This window comes from Python bivittatus, unplaced genomic scaffold, assembly GCF_059951505.1.
Source record: "Python bivittatus isolate LINGU-HERP-01145 unplaced genomic scaffold, Pbiv_v1 ctg000350_np1212, whole genome shotgun sequence".
NCBI classification, from domain to species: Eukaryota; Metazoa; Chordata; class Lepidosauria; order Squamata; family Pythonidae; genus Python; species Python bivittatus.
This window is the reverse complement of record NW_028277074.1, coordinates 41,122,163-41,135,263: the sequence shown is the minus strand read 5'-3', so window position 1 is coordinate 41,135,263 and position 13,101 is coordinate 41,122,163.

The following is a 13,101-nucleotide window of genomic DNA, read 5'->3' as shown; positions in this document are numbered from 1 at the left end:
CTTCATCAATGGAACACAGTCCTTGGGAATAGGTTTAAGGAACAATTGCTGCTGGTCTGTTAGCTGAAAATTGTGTGGTGGGGGAGGCCACCACAGCCATGTCAGCTACTGCAGACATCACTAATTTTCTTACTAAAGGAACTATACATGGAATGAATATTAATCCAGCAAACGAACATAAGAGCAAAAATAATACTTGTCTTATCCAGGCGCTTCCAGGTAGCCAGGATAACCATTGATCTGCATTTGTAAGTCTTTGTCTTATTTCAGAAGCTTTTTCTTGCAGGTCTTTAACAACCTGTCGAACTACTCCTGATTTGTTAGTATAAAAACAGCACTCTTCTTCCAAAAAGAGACAGAGGCCTCCTTTCTCAGCTGTGAGAAGATCCAGGCCTCGTCTGTCTTGGAGAACTACAACTGCTAATGAATCCAGTTGGTTCTGGAGTTCGAGTACTCCTTGTGCAATTTGATCCAGGCTACTTTGGAAATCTTTTGACAGTTGTTGAAATGTGATAGCAGAGTGGGTTATTCCGGCAATCCCAGTTCCAGTGGCTACTCCTATAGCTATTAACAAGGGAAGAAGAAGTGGGACTCTCTTCCTCCGAATACATCCTATCAAAGGGATTGGCGGGTCTTGCTTATTTACAATAACCCCAATATCAGGAGGCAGGAAGGCTAAAGTACATATTCCTTCTCAGTCAAGGGGCAGGCATCGGAATGCCTTGTCCCCACAGAGAAAGAAAACTCTTCCCTCTTCCAGGCATGATCTCAAAGTGAATTCCAAATCTTTTTCCTGTGAACTGTCACCGAGCCTCACAGTGAAAGTCTCAGTCACATACATTCCAACCAATGGTTATACCCCTTCTTGTGGGTTTACAGGGGCTTCCACTGATTTGTTTACTACCACCCCTGGCAGGGAAGGGTCCACAAAATATGAGGAGTCTTCCCATTGTCCCTCTTGGGACCTTTGGGGAATAGGGAAAACAATTTTGTCCCTTCTTGCTCTTTAAGAGCCAAGGGGGGAGATCGAACTGGGCGCAGGCAGGTTTATCCAGACACCAGTTCTCTCTCACTTTTCCTTGCAGAATAGTTACTCTGGATCCTTTGGTTAAATACACATTTTTGATCTGTTTTTTAGGTGCATACATAGCTTTCATCATCGTGAGGGTATGATTACAAACCACTGAAATCACCATAGAACAAACATTCACATCAATTCTTCCCACTTCCACTCCTTTCTTAAGTTCATGAGGATCATGTCACTGAACACATATTGGTGGTTTTATCCAACATTTCTACTCCAAGAACAACAGGCCCATCTGGGGGGGGGGGGCTGTTTCAGTCCCATTCCCAATATCATCCTCTTAAGTGTATCAAAATAAGCTTGAGCAATTCCACTCTGGGGTCTTTTCCCAGTGAAAACCAACTTAGTCCTGATTTTGTACCATCATTCTGCTGGGACAGGAAGGGCTTAGTGAACCCCTGGGGCTATAGGTAAACATATCCAACAATCCTTTACTATTTTGGGGTTGCCTTTCTGCAGCAGAGTTTGGGACAAAATCACAGTATGCACTATATGTCTTATTAAGCCATAAACGGGACACAAACTCCTCTTTATCTTTTCTATATATTACCTTATAAGTCAGTGCAGGCGGGGTGGTTTCCAAACTCCATACCTTTGGATATAAGCATCAATATTGTCAACCAAGAGGAACATTTCAATTATCAATAGGCTTATGATCAAATTTTCAAACAAACACTCTTTGATTTGTCCCTGGGAATCCAGGGCATTAAGACATCTTCCCTTCAATAAATAGTAATTCTCTTCCCCAAAAAACATGGGGAAACCAACAACAAAGGAAAAGTATTTCAGAACAATCAACACAATAAAAACAATATCAGTTTCACAACTTAGTTTGTGACAAAGCCAGCACGTCTAGGGGTCGTGTGGCTGGTAGAATCTATGATGCCAAATCTTCTGGTTGTTCTTGAATTAGGTCACTACCAGTGGACCTAATCAGTCTTTGAAAAGACCTGTTGGAGAAGCTAGAGAGCGCTGCAATTTTAATTTGAGTCTAATGTCCGAGGAAACTTGCCAAATGTCTAGGGGTTCCTTCACCTGCTCTATCCTGGCTCCGTGCACCCAAGCTTTGATGCCCTCGATTTTTACAGCAGTTGGCATGCTCAGTAGGACTTGCTTCAGCTCGGACCACTTCAGATCAGTGCAGGATGGGAACAGCTCCTTCACTCTGACCCACTGGCCTGGCTGGGCGATGGGTGGTACATCAGGAGCGACTGGCAAGGCATCTCAGACCTGCAGGGAAATATGGAACGTGCGCCAACTTCACCTGTCCATGCAGTTTGCACTTCATGGGGTACAACGGTCTCCCATAAAGCATTTCGAAGGGGGACAGCAATAGTGGCCCTCTGGGCATAGCCCTGATACGTGTTAAAGCAAGGGGCAGTATTTTTGGGCCACGGCAACTGAGTCGCTTTGCAAGCTGAGCTTTTAAAGTACAATCTTCAGCCCCCTTTCACATCTCCAGCCCTGGCTGAAACCTGAGGCTTGTAATTAGAATGTGAATACCAAGGAATGTCCAGGAATTTACTGACTTGCTGAATGACTTCAAAGGTGAAGTGCCGACTGTTATCTGATTTAACCTTTTAGGGACCGAAAATCTTGGAATGATATGCTCCACTAGGCCCTAACCACTTTTCCTGCACACTGGAAACAGGGAAGGCTTCAGGCCATCCGGAGAACAAATCCACAAAGATTAAAAGATGATTTTTGGGTCCCTTTTTGGGAAGTTCAGTAAAGTCCATTTGCCAGGCTTCTCCTGGGTATTGAGCAGTACGGAGGTGGCCTGGAGGGGTAGGTTTATCACTCTTTGGGTTATTTCTGTGGCAAACAGTGCATTGAGCTACAGCTGATGGGCAAAGGTGCCTCAGCTTCTTGTTGCTGTATCTTTGAGAAAGCCACTTTCACAGGATTTGAAGAGGTAGTTGAACACGATTGTTAACAATCCACCACCCATCCTTCCACTTTCCTTGTGGATCAAGATGATCTCTCTAATCATAGAGAGGAGAAATGGGCGATCAGGGTGGGGTCCATGCCCACACATTATGAGAGAGTGTAAAATTGTGTATCAAAACAATGCCCTTCATTACGAAGCCACTCCTTCGTTGCCCAGGCGGTGTGTTTGGGATCATTATCATGCTGAAAGACCCAGCCACATTTCATCTTCAATGCCCTTGCTGATGGAAGGAGGTGTTCACTCAAAATCTCACGATACATGGCCCCATTCATTCTTTCCTTTACACGGATCAGTCGTCCTGGTCCCTTTGCAGAAAAACAGCCCCAAAGCATGATGTTTCCACCCCCATGCTTCACAATAGGTATGGTGTTCTTTGGATGCAACTCAGCATTCTCTCTCCTCCAAACACGACAAGTTGAGTTTAGACCAAAATGTTCTACTTTGGTTTCATCTGACCATATGACATTCTCCCAATCCTCTTCTGGATCATCCAAATGCTCTCTAGCAAACTTCAGGGCCCGGACAGGTACTGGCTTAAGCAGGGGGACACATCTGGCACTGCAGGATTTGAGTCCCTGGTGGCGTAGTGTGTTACTGATGGTAGCCTTTGTTACTTTGGTCCCAGCTCTCTGCAGGTCATTCACTAGGTCCCCCCGTGTGGTTCTGGGATTTTTGCTCACCGTTCTTGTGATCATTTTGACCCCACGGGGTGAGATCTTGCGTGGAGCCCCAGATCGAGGGAGATTATCAGTGGTCTTGTATGTCTTCCATTTTCTAATTATTGCTCCCACAGTTGATTTCTTCACACCAAGCTGCTTGCCTATTGCAGATTCAGTCTTCCCAGCCTGGTGCAGGTCTACAATTTTGTTTCTGGTGTCCTTCGACAGCTCTTTGGTCTTGGCCATAGTGGAGTTTGGAGTGTGACTGTTTGAGGTTGTGGACAGGTGTCTTTTATACTGATAACAAGGTCAAACAGGTGCCATTACTACAGGTAACGAGTGGAGGACAGAGGAGCCTGTAGAAAAGTAGTTACAGGTCTGTGAGAGCCAGACATCTTGCTTGTTTGTAGGTGACCAAATACTTATTTTCCACCATGATTTGCAAATAAATTCTTTAAAAATCAGACAATGTGATTTTCTGGATTTTTTTTCTCATTTTGTCTCTCATAGTTGAGGTATACCTATGATGAAAATTACAGCCCTCTCTCATCTTTTTAAGTGGGAGAACTTGCACAATTGGTGGCTGACTAAATACTTTTTTGCCCCACTGTAGTCTTACATATTAATCTCTACATACCCATCACGTTATTGCCTTTCAGGGTAAGCAACATTAGGCAAAGCACAGAAAAGAAGCAGTTAGCCAAAGACATGTAAGGAAACAGCTAAAATTAGTATACACCAACATCCTTTGCTATAACTCTCCATACTTTTCTACCTTACCTTACAAACCATTGCCTTTTGTAGTTTACATTTCTTGCCTCTAATCATTATACAGTCAAACGGACATCATGCATCTTTGCCTTATTCCCTACTCAGTGTTGAACCATTTGGTAAGCCTTCCATATATTCTCATGCATGCTTTACTTCCATCATATGTAGCCCTGATCACATTCAGCAACCAACTGTCCACTCCATATTGTATCACTGAAGCCTGTTCACTTTATCATATGCTTTTTCTCGGCCGTCAAGCACCTTTTTTCTCACATTCCTACTGCACCTTAAAAAATATAGTATTATATAATACTCAATTTTAAAACAACACTGACAGCAACTCTTGGATCATAAAAGAATCAACATTCTTCTTGTGATGTAATGACATGGGAAAATAACTGAAGGGCCAAAATGAGAGGTTTAATGGCGATTGCAAATAATATTTGGGATCCTACTCCCATTCAATTTATATGACCACCCATCTAACCAAAGAAACTCTGAGAGGTGAACAAAGTAAGAACCAAACATTCTATTAAAACCAAAAGAAACTAAAGCAAGGCCCAATGTGACCTAGGCCAGAGCCCCCATAGCTACCACCCCAGCCCCAATGTCTGGGGGAAAGAGCTAGGTCTTCATGGGCCTCTGAAAGGCCAATAGAGCAGGGGCCATCCATATCTCGGAGAGAAGGCTCTTCCATAGAGTAGAGGGGTAGGACAGAGGAGGTCCACTTCTGGGACCCAGCAGGTAATACTGTTTCACTGAGGGTACTTGGAGTATCCCCACTCTGGCAGATCTGATGGGTTGGAGGGAAACCACAGGGAAAGGCAGTCCCATAAATTACTAAGAAGCTGCATTATAATGTTTGGCAATAATGTTTCAGACTTTCAAACAGAAAATTTTCCAGCCCTACCTAGAGAGGTCAGGAACTGAATCTCCAATTCTCTGCATGCAAAGCATACATTCTACAGTACCGTAGCTGAATCACTTCAAGGGATGTAAAAACAGAACAGGCTATTTTAACAGTGTGCCACAACTGCTCCCTAAGAAAATCAGAAGTACAATATGTTTTTCTGTTCTGTTCTTACAAAGCCAGTGAGTAGTTAATGAATGCTTTTTTTATTGATGAATTTTATTCAATGTTTGATTTTGGCAACATTTGTGATCATTGTTCCATAGTTTCAGGTTTTTAAACATTCTAAGAACTTTTATGGATACAAATGCAAATCATACATTATATATTTACTTTATTGATTAAGACAATTAAAACAATCAATGCAACTGACAAATGAGTCCAATATAGACCAGGAGCATTCACAAACAAGTAAGAAATGGAATGGATTATTTCCAGTATTCTCATTCAATGATCTGTTACAGGAGCTGTTTTTAGTTCATAGTTAAAGATGCTTTCAAGATGTTTCAAGCTTCTCTGAAAGGGACAGAACTAGAAATCTGGATAATATCGCTTGATGAAATCATGAAGGACAGATAGTGAGCATATATTGCATAATCATCTGTGTGGATTTGAAAAATACTGTTGACAAATATCAGGATGAAATTCTCTGAGTTATGAAAATAAGATGACTTATTTTGATAAGATTAAATCAAACTTCAACCGTTATAGATTAGTCAATCAACATCTGGGATATAAAACTGAAGATGAAAAGATTCTGAAGGAGCAACCCAAGATCTCTCAGCTATGTCATTATAATTTATTTTAAAAGACCTATTATTAGTTACATTAATCTCCATTTTAAGGGACAAAGGAGAACTCTCTCTCATTCTCTTTCTCCTTTTCAGGGTGTAATTTAGATAGAAGTGAAGCTTGTGAATCTTCATGTATTTCCTAATAAATCAGCCTTTTATTTCAATTATAATGTCTGGTAGCATTCACTGATATCTTGGCTAAGCTGATCCCCTGCATCCAAGACAAATGTGGGTATGTTGTGTTGCTAGAGTTCTCTGATCTAGTTTTCTGGGTTGCAAGTGTCACCATCTTAGGCAACATCACCAGTGTAGGAAAAGTGAAGTTCCTTGATTAGCAAGGATTGCATATATCTTTCTCTTATATGAGTTAATGCATATCCATGGGTGGGGGAATTCCATGAGTAGAACTAATCTGCACATGAACGAAGTCTTTGCTTATAACTTTTGATAGGTTCATAGCTAGGATTCAAGTCTATGTCTGTTGATCATGGCTTGGCTTGGAGTGTTTTCTTGCATTTTTATCATAAATAAATACGAGCATTTACATTTTTCTTTCCATGAAATGTTCTGCCTCTTACATATTCTTTCAGCACTCTTATGTTCAGGAGCAGATTCTCTAAGTGCTCCTGCTGAATTCAGATTTTCCATAAATATAAGTACAAATAAGTAACTTTAATGATCAACTACTGCAAGGAATTAACGTGAATACAGCTGAAGTATAATGTAACATGGCATTTTGATCCCTTCTCTACCTCAAAGGAGCTCAAAACAAATTTATCGTTCTTTCCCCAACACAGATACGGTTTCATTTCCATACCAACCATGTCAGGATGCATGTTTGCGCTTGACCCAAACTTAACCAATTAGCTTCATTTGCTGAATGGGGATCTGTACCTAACTCTCCTCAATCTTAATCTGGCAAGTTTGAACCACCATATCAGGCTAGCTAATCAAATGTGGTGCACCAGGCAGGAGTCAATCTTGTATCAGTGCTGTTGCTAAAATGATTTGTTCGTTAAAAAAAATAATCAGAATTGTGAATGTTAAGGAAACAAGTCAGAAACAATAGATGGGACTGAAATGCTGACTGGGAATGGGATCGGTGCCAAGTGCAAAGATAGTCTGTTTCAAAAACTCAACTAATAGAAAGAGGATCACATGAGGTGCATTCAGTCTCCAAGTCTAATAAAGAGAGCATTGTTAACTTCATCTATCGCTCAGATTTAGAGTTTTCCTGTAAAAAAACTGCAGAATATTTTAGTATATACAGGTAGTCCCAGGTTAAGAACGCCCAGGTTACAGACCCATAGTTAAGAACGGAGCCTATTGTAGCACAATTTGAGTTAAATACACAATGGTTCAAGTTAGTTATACAATACTACCTATACAGTATGATACAATAATACTGTTCCGGCTTACATACAAATTTGACTTAAGGACAGACCTTGGGAACAGAACTCATTCTTAAAATGGGGACTACTTGTACTATAAATTTTATCTCAATGAGAAATGAGCACATTCTTAATATGATCTGCAGAAGTCTTCTCAGTAGAAGGCAATAAGCCGGGAAATCTTTGTATTAATTTCTCATTTTATCTAAGCTGGGATACTATGATAGTTGGACTATAAAAAGCTCAAACTTAATTCATATTTTGAAGTTACTGTACGATCATAGATTGTTTCAAACCTGGAAACTATACTTCTATTAAATGAAACTAAAAACCCCATGTGAGCAAATGGTTAACATGCATATTGATAAGTACAGCTGATCATTTGAACCTAGATTGTATATGGATGATCCCATGCTCCGTGTACAAGCTCCCCCAAGGTGTAAACACACCATTTTTTAAAGAAACAACACAACGAGAAATAACATGTGACAGTAGTTCTGTAATACTGAACACTTAGAAATGTTCATCTAACCTACCATAAACCATTTCTAAGAAACAGTTTAGGACTGAGCTGTATGTCAGATCATGCAGATCTAATTTCTTCTTAAAAACAGTGCAGCCTGTCCATCAGAAGCTGCTTAGCATGGAGAGGCATAGTGGCTCACTGGCTAATCTGCCTCTTTTGTGGTATTTATCTTCCCATTTTACAGCAACCTGCTGTAGCATAAAGACATGTCAAAACATGATAAGCATCTGTATTGGTTGGTTGTTGCATAGCTGGGGTCAACATTTACGGGGGAGTTTTCTGTATCTCTCTATTGCAGTGTTTCTCAATCTTAGCAACTTTAAGATGGGTGGACTTCAACTCCCAGAATTCCCCAGCCAGCATGCTGGCTGGGGAATTCTGGGAGTTGAAGTCCACCCATCTTAAAGTTGTAAAGTTGAGAAACACTGCTCTATTGCCATCTAGTAGTTCCCTGAATTTATGCAGCCCAGATACAATAAAAGAAATGGAACCTGTGTTTTTTTTTTCTGGCTTAGTGTGATCAGTCCACCCAGCCACTGTGGTATGTAAATGTGTATGTGGCTTCATGTGTTGTGCAAACCCAGCCAATCATCATTTTTTTGGAAAATCACAGCTTTGCACAATGGGTGAATGTAGCGTATGAGTGTTGTGACTTCTTAAAAGCTAATATATGTAATGAGAGCCAGTTTGGTGTAGTGGTTAAGGCTCCAGTCTAGAGACCGGGAGACTGTAAGTTCTAGTCCTGCCTTAGGCAAAAAGCCAGCTGGGTGACTTTGGACCAGTCACTTTCTCTCAGCCCTTAGGAAGGAAGTAATAGCAAACCTTTTCCAAAAATCTTGCCAAGGGAACTGCAGGGACTTGTCCAGGCAGTTGCCAGGAGTCAATACTGATGTGAAGGTGCACACGCACACAAAAAGCCATGTGATATGGTGGCCCACTTCATCAAATGTATGTATCCTGAAATGTCTTCCGACTATTTAAGTACATCATGAATTTAGACTTCATGTGATGGTACAGTTTTGAGTTCAGTTCAAACTTACGTTGTTCACCTTTAAGTCCTGCCATAAAGATACAAATTTTTTTCAGTCCTTCACTCACATGCTAAGATTGCACTGCTAAACAAAACAAAATTAAAGTGGATTTAATTCAATTTAAATGTAATTAATATAACTCCCCTTGTATTTAATAATTTCCTTCTTCGTTCCTCAGGGGCCGCAGGTTGTGTACCCCTGACTTACAAGTTTGAAACTTGTTTATCTAAAATATGATGCTAACCTATCCAAGCCCTTCAATTGTATTAACCTATTATGGATATGGAAAGATTGTATTAATCTATCCAATCTCTACAATCTTTTTTTTATCTATAAAGTTCTTTACAGCTTGGTACTGTAGTTTCTGAAATAATGACCCTTCTCATACGTTCTCCTGACGTCATCTTTAGAAGGCCTGCTCCAGGGATACCCCATGCTGAGATGTGGTGAGTTACTACTCAGAAGTGGCCTTTTTAGAAATGACCCTCCAATTTTGCAATTCCCTCCCAGGGGAAGCATGCCTGATGCCATCCTTATTGTCTTTTTGATGTCAGGTAAAGACAATGAAATTATCCCAGACTTTCTAATAATATATTGATGCATCTATTATTTTTAACTAACTTTATTATTGATTTTACTTTGTTACTGTTACAATGTTAGGACAATTTATTAAATTAAATTAATTAATTGTTTAAACATTTTGTTTTCAACTGTAATTTTAATTCTTAATCATAAACGATTTATAGATTTATTTTTAATGGAGAGTGGTACAGAAATGGTTAAATAAAGAAGGAAAAATAAAGAAATATCAAAACAAGAACCTCTGTCCTTCTCCAAGGATAAGGGATAATTTTATTTCTGGCACTGCATTGGTTAAATTATTGCATTTAAAATGTAATTATGTTGTGTACTTTAAAAACTATAAAAACAAAACTGTTATCCCTAGTGTAAGTGAATAACTTGGATAAAATTATAAACTAGTTATGCAATGAAAAGAATTTGAATTTTCAATCTATGTACATATTGTAACTTTCAAACATTTGTTTCTTGCAAAAGTACATGTTATCCCCCATTGTTCTGCAAGAGTTGTTTGTTGACTATCTTCATAAAATGCTGTTTTCTGAGCCCAGTCTAGCTTTTAAATGTCTGTATCAACATAGAAGAGTTCTGTCATTTTTTAAAATTTATCATATTATTATAAGACATACATAATACATTATATTATTTTGATATAGTAGTATCTATACAGTATGGACTAGAGATTATTAAAACTAATGTTTAACTTAGACCTTTAAAGATAGAAAAAAGGTATTATATCAGTATTAACCATGATTAGAAATGTCAATGTTAATAAACATAAGATTGTTTAGATTTTACATCCAAAGCTGAATATAAAATTACTGAACAACTGCAAATTTCATCGAAATATTTGTTGTACAATAAAGATTTCTGTCTTAAGCAGAATACTTAATACTCAGGTCTCCACTGTATTGTTATTTATTATTCTTTGTGCATTTGCCAACATCATGAGCTTTGTAGTGTTGTCAACACTTTGCAATTCTCCTGGACTAGGGATCCAGCGCACTGGGTTTTTTTTTTCTACTATGAGTGCTCTAGTCTTCACTCAGCTGATTAGGTTAGTAACTTCTGAAGCTTACTGTTGTCATTGACAATCCTTGCCAAAGCCACTGTTCTTCTGCTTCTGCAGACCCTCTCCTCTGCCTTTCAGTGTTCCTAGCATCCTCTGGGGACCTCTTTCTTCTCTCTTCCCTCTGATGCCCTTTTCCAACTCTTCTTCCTGCTCTTCTCCCATGTTGCTGCCACCTTCTTTGAAGTAATGGAGGCCCTTTTGAGAGGGCTCGGAGTGGAGGGAGGAGCACAGGGGTTTTCCCCGTGGTGTGTGTTCCTTCCACATGGTCTCTAGTACATGTGTTCCTAGTCACTGCTGCATATGGTTGTCCTGCTTTCTGAGTGTGCTAGTTGTTGTAGGCAAGATGAATTGATTCCTTCTCTGGCTTTGCTGTCATGCCCTTTCCACTTGTCTCTTGCCAGCACGGAAACATCCATCAATCAGGGCACTGTAGCAGGAGGGGGGGCCTCACTTCAGGACTTTAGGCTGGTTGACCTACCCACCTGCACCCCATGTGAACAGCGGCTAAGTTAAAATAATGTGAAATAAGTGAAAGAGAAGACACCAAAGCGGAAGTAGTTGCAGGGAGGAGGGAGGTACAGCTGCCCGTGACTGTAATCTGGCTAGGTTCTGTTTAGTTGGATAAGAGAAACAGACCAGGTGCCAGGGAATTTACTGGGCTGGGAAACGTCTGAAATCAACAAGCAAACTGGCAAATAAGCAGCCAAAACCCACTTCCTCATCACAGCACACTTTTCAACAAGGCATAGAGCAAACAACCAATTCCAACCAAGTAAAACATCAGAATATTGAAGGCAGCCCTCAGTACAAATCTTCACACAATGAAATTCTAAAATCAAACATTGCAGCTAATAAAGCCAACCATTTTACAATCATCAAATCAGTGAAGCCAATTAAACATGTAACCCCATCCCCTACTAAAATATCATAAAAAGATTCAGTTAAATAAAGAAATCATATACCACCAAATATATAGGCATTATTCTCCAGACACTGCAATGAATAAAAGCAAGATACATTTCAGAATCACGTTAAAGCTGATTAGGAAGAGGAGATGAGGATAATGTTCTATGGGCCAAGGACAAAAATAGGCATTGTAGGACATGACTCTGCCATGGTAAAATGGAACTGGAGACACGGTCTTAATTTTTCCTTGAAGAATTTCTATTCTGTTCAGGTGGCAGAAGAGTAGTCAATTATCTGATGGAATTTATGGAGCCCCAAATTCTAGAATGGACATCTGAAGAGACATTTGACTCAGTTTGCTTCAATGAAACTAAACAAAATATTTCTCTTGCTCTCTCTCTGTGTATGTGTGTGTGTGTGGATATTCTAACCAAAGGAAAAACAAAATTTTCCTTCCCAATAAAAGGATAACCAGACAGTGTTTTATGCTCATGCAAGTCTTCTTGCTGAAACCCCATTTTCATCACTCCATTGGGTGATGAATATTTTAATTTCTTGTCTCCAAGACACTGCACATGAGGTTTTTTTCACAATTCAGTAAAAAAAATTCCCATTGAAGGGGCAAGGGGGTAGACATTTGAGCAATATGGTTAAATTTGGGTGGTGGTGGTGGTATTCTGTTTATAACATAATTTCCCAGGCTGGCTGACTGGCTTCCTTCCTCCATTTATTTATGATTATTAATTTTCAGATCATAGTATATTAATAATCATGTTGTATATATAATTTTTCCTTCTGTTAATTTGTTTGATATAATAAAATAAAAAAAATTAAAAGACAAGAAAAAATGAATAGTAGAAGAGTTGAGAATATTAATCATATGAACAAAGAAGGATAGATTTATACAGGTACTTGTTTTTTGCTTATTAAGGGGCATCTCTTGTAGTTCTAGTTTACACACTTTCATCTAAACTAAATGGTCTAAAATAAACCATTTTGTCTGGACATGATAAAGAGCTTAAATTTTTTTTTCTAGATGGGACTATTCATTTCTCAAGTTCAAGATCAGATACTGGATTCTCCTTCATTGGAGGCATTTAAATTAAGACTCAGGTGGTTATCAGTCAGGGATGCCATATTAATGGATTCCTACAGTGGGCATGGGGGTAATTAGATTGACTGATTGGCTGATTGATTTGGATTTTTAAGGCTGTCCAACTCTGTAAAAACTCTGGGTGGCCTACAATATTTCAAATACACAATTCAAAAACATAATTAAAAACATAATCACCTGGACAAAATAACAATACAGGTAGTCCTTGACTTATGACCATAAGTTTAACAACATTCAAAGTTATGACGCTGCTGGAAAAAAGTGACTTATGACCAGTCCACACACTTATGACCGTCACAGTGTCCCCACAGTG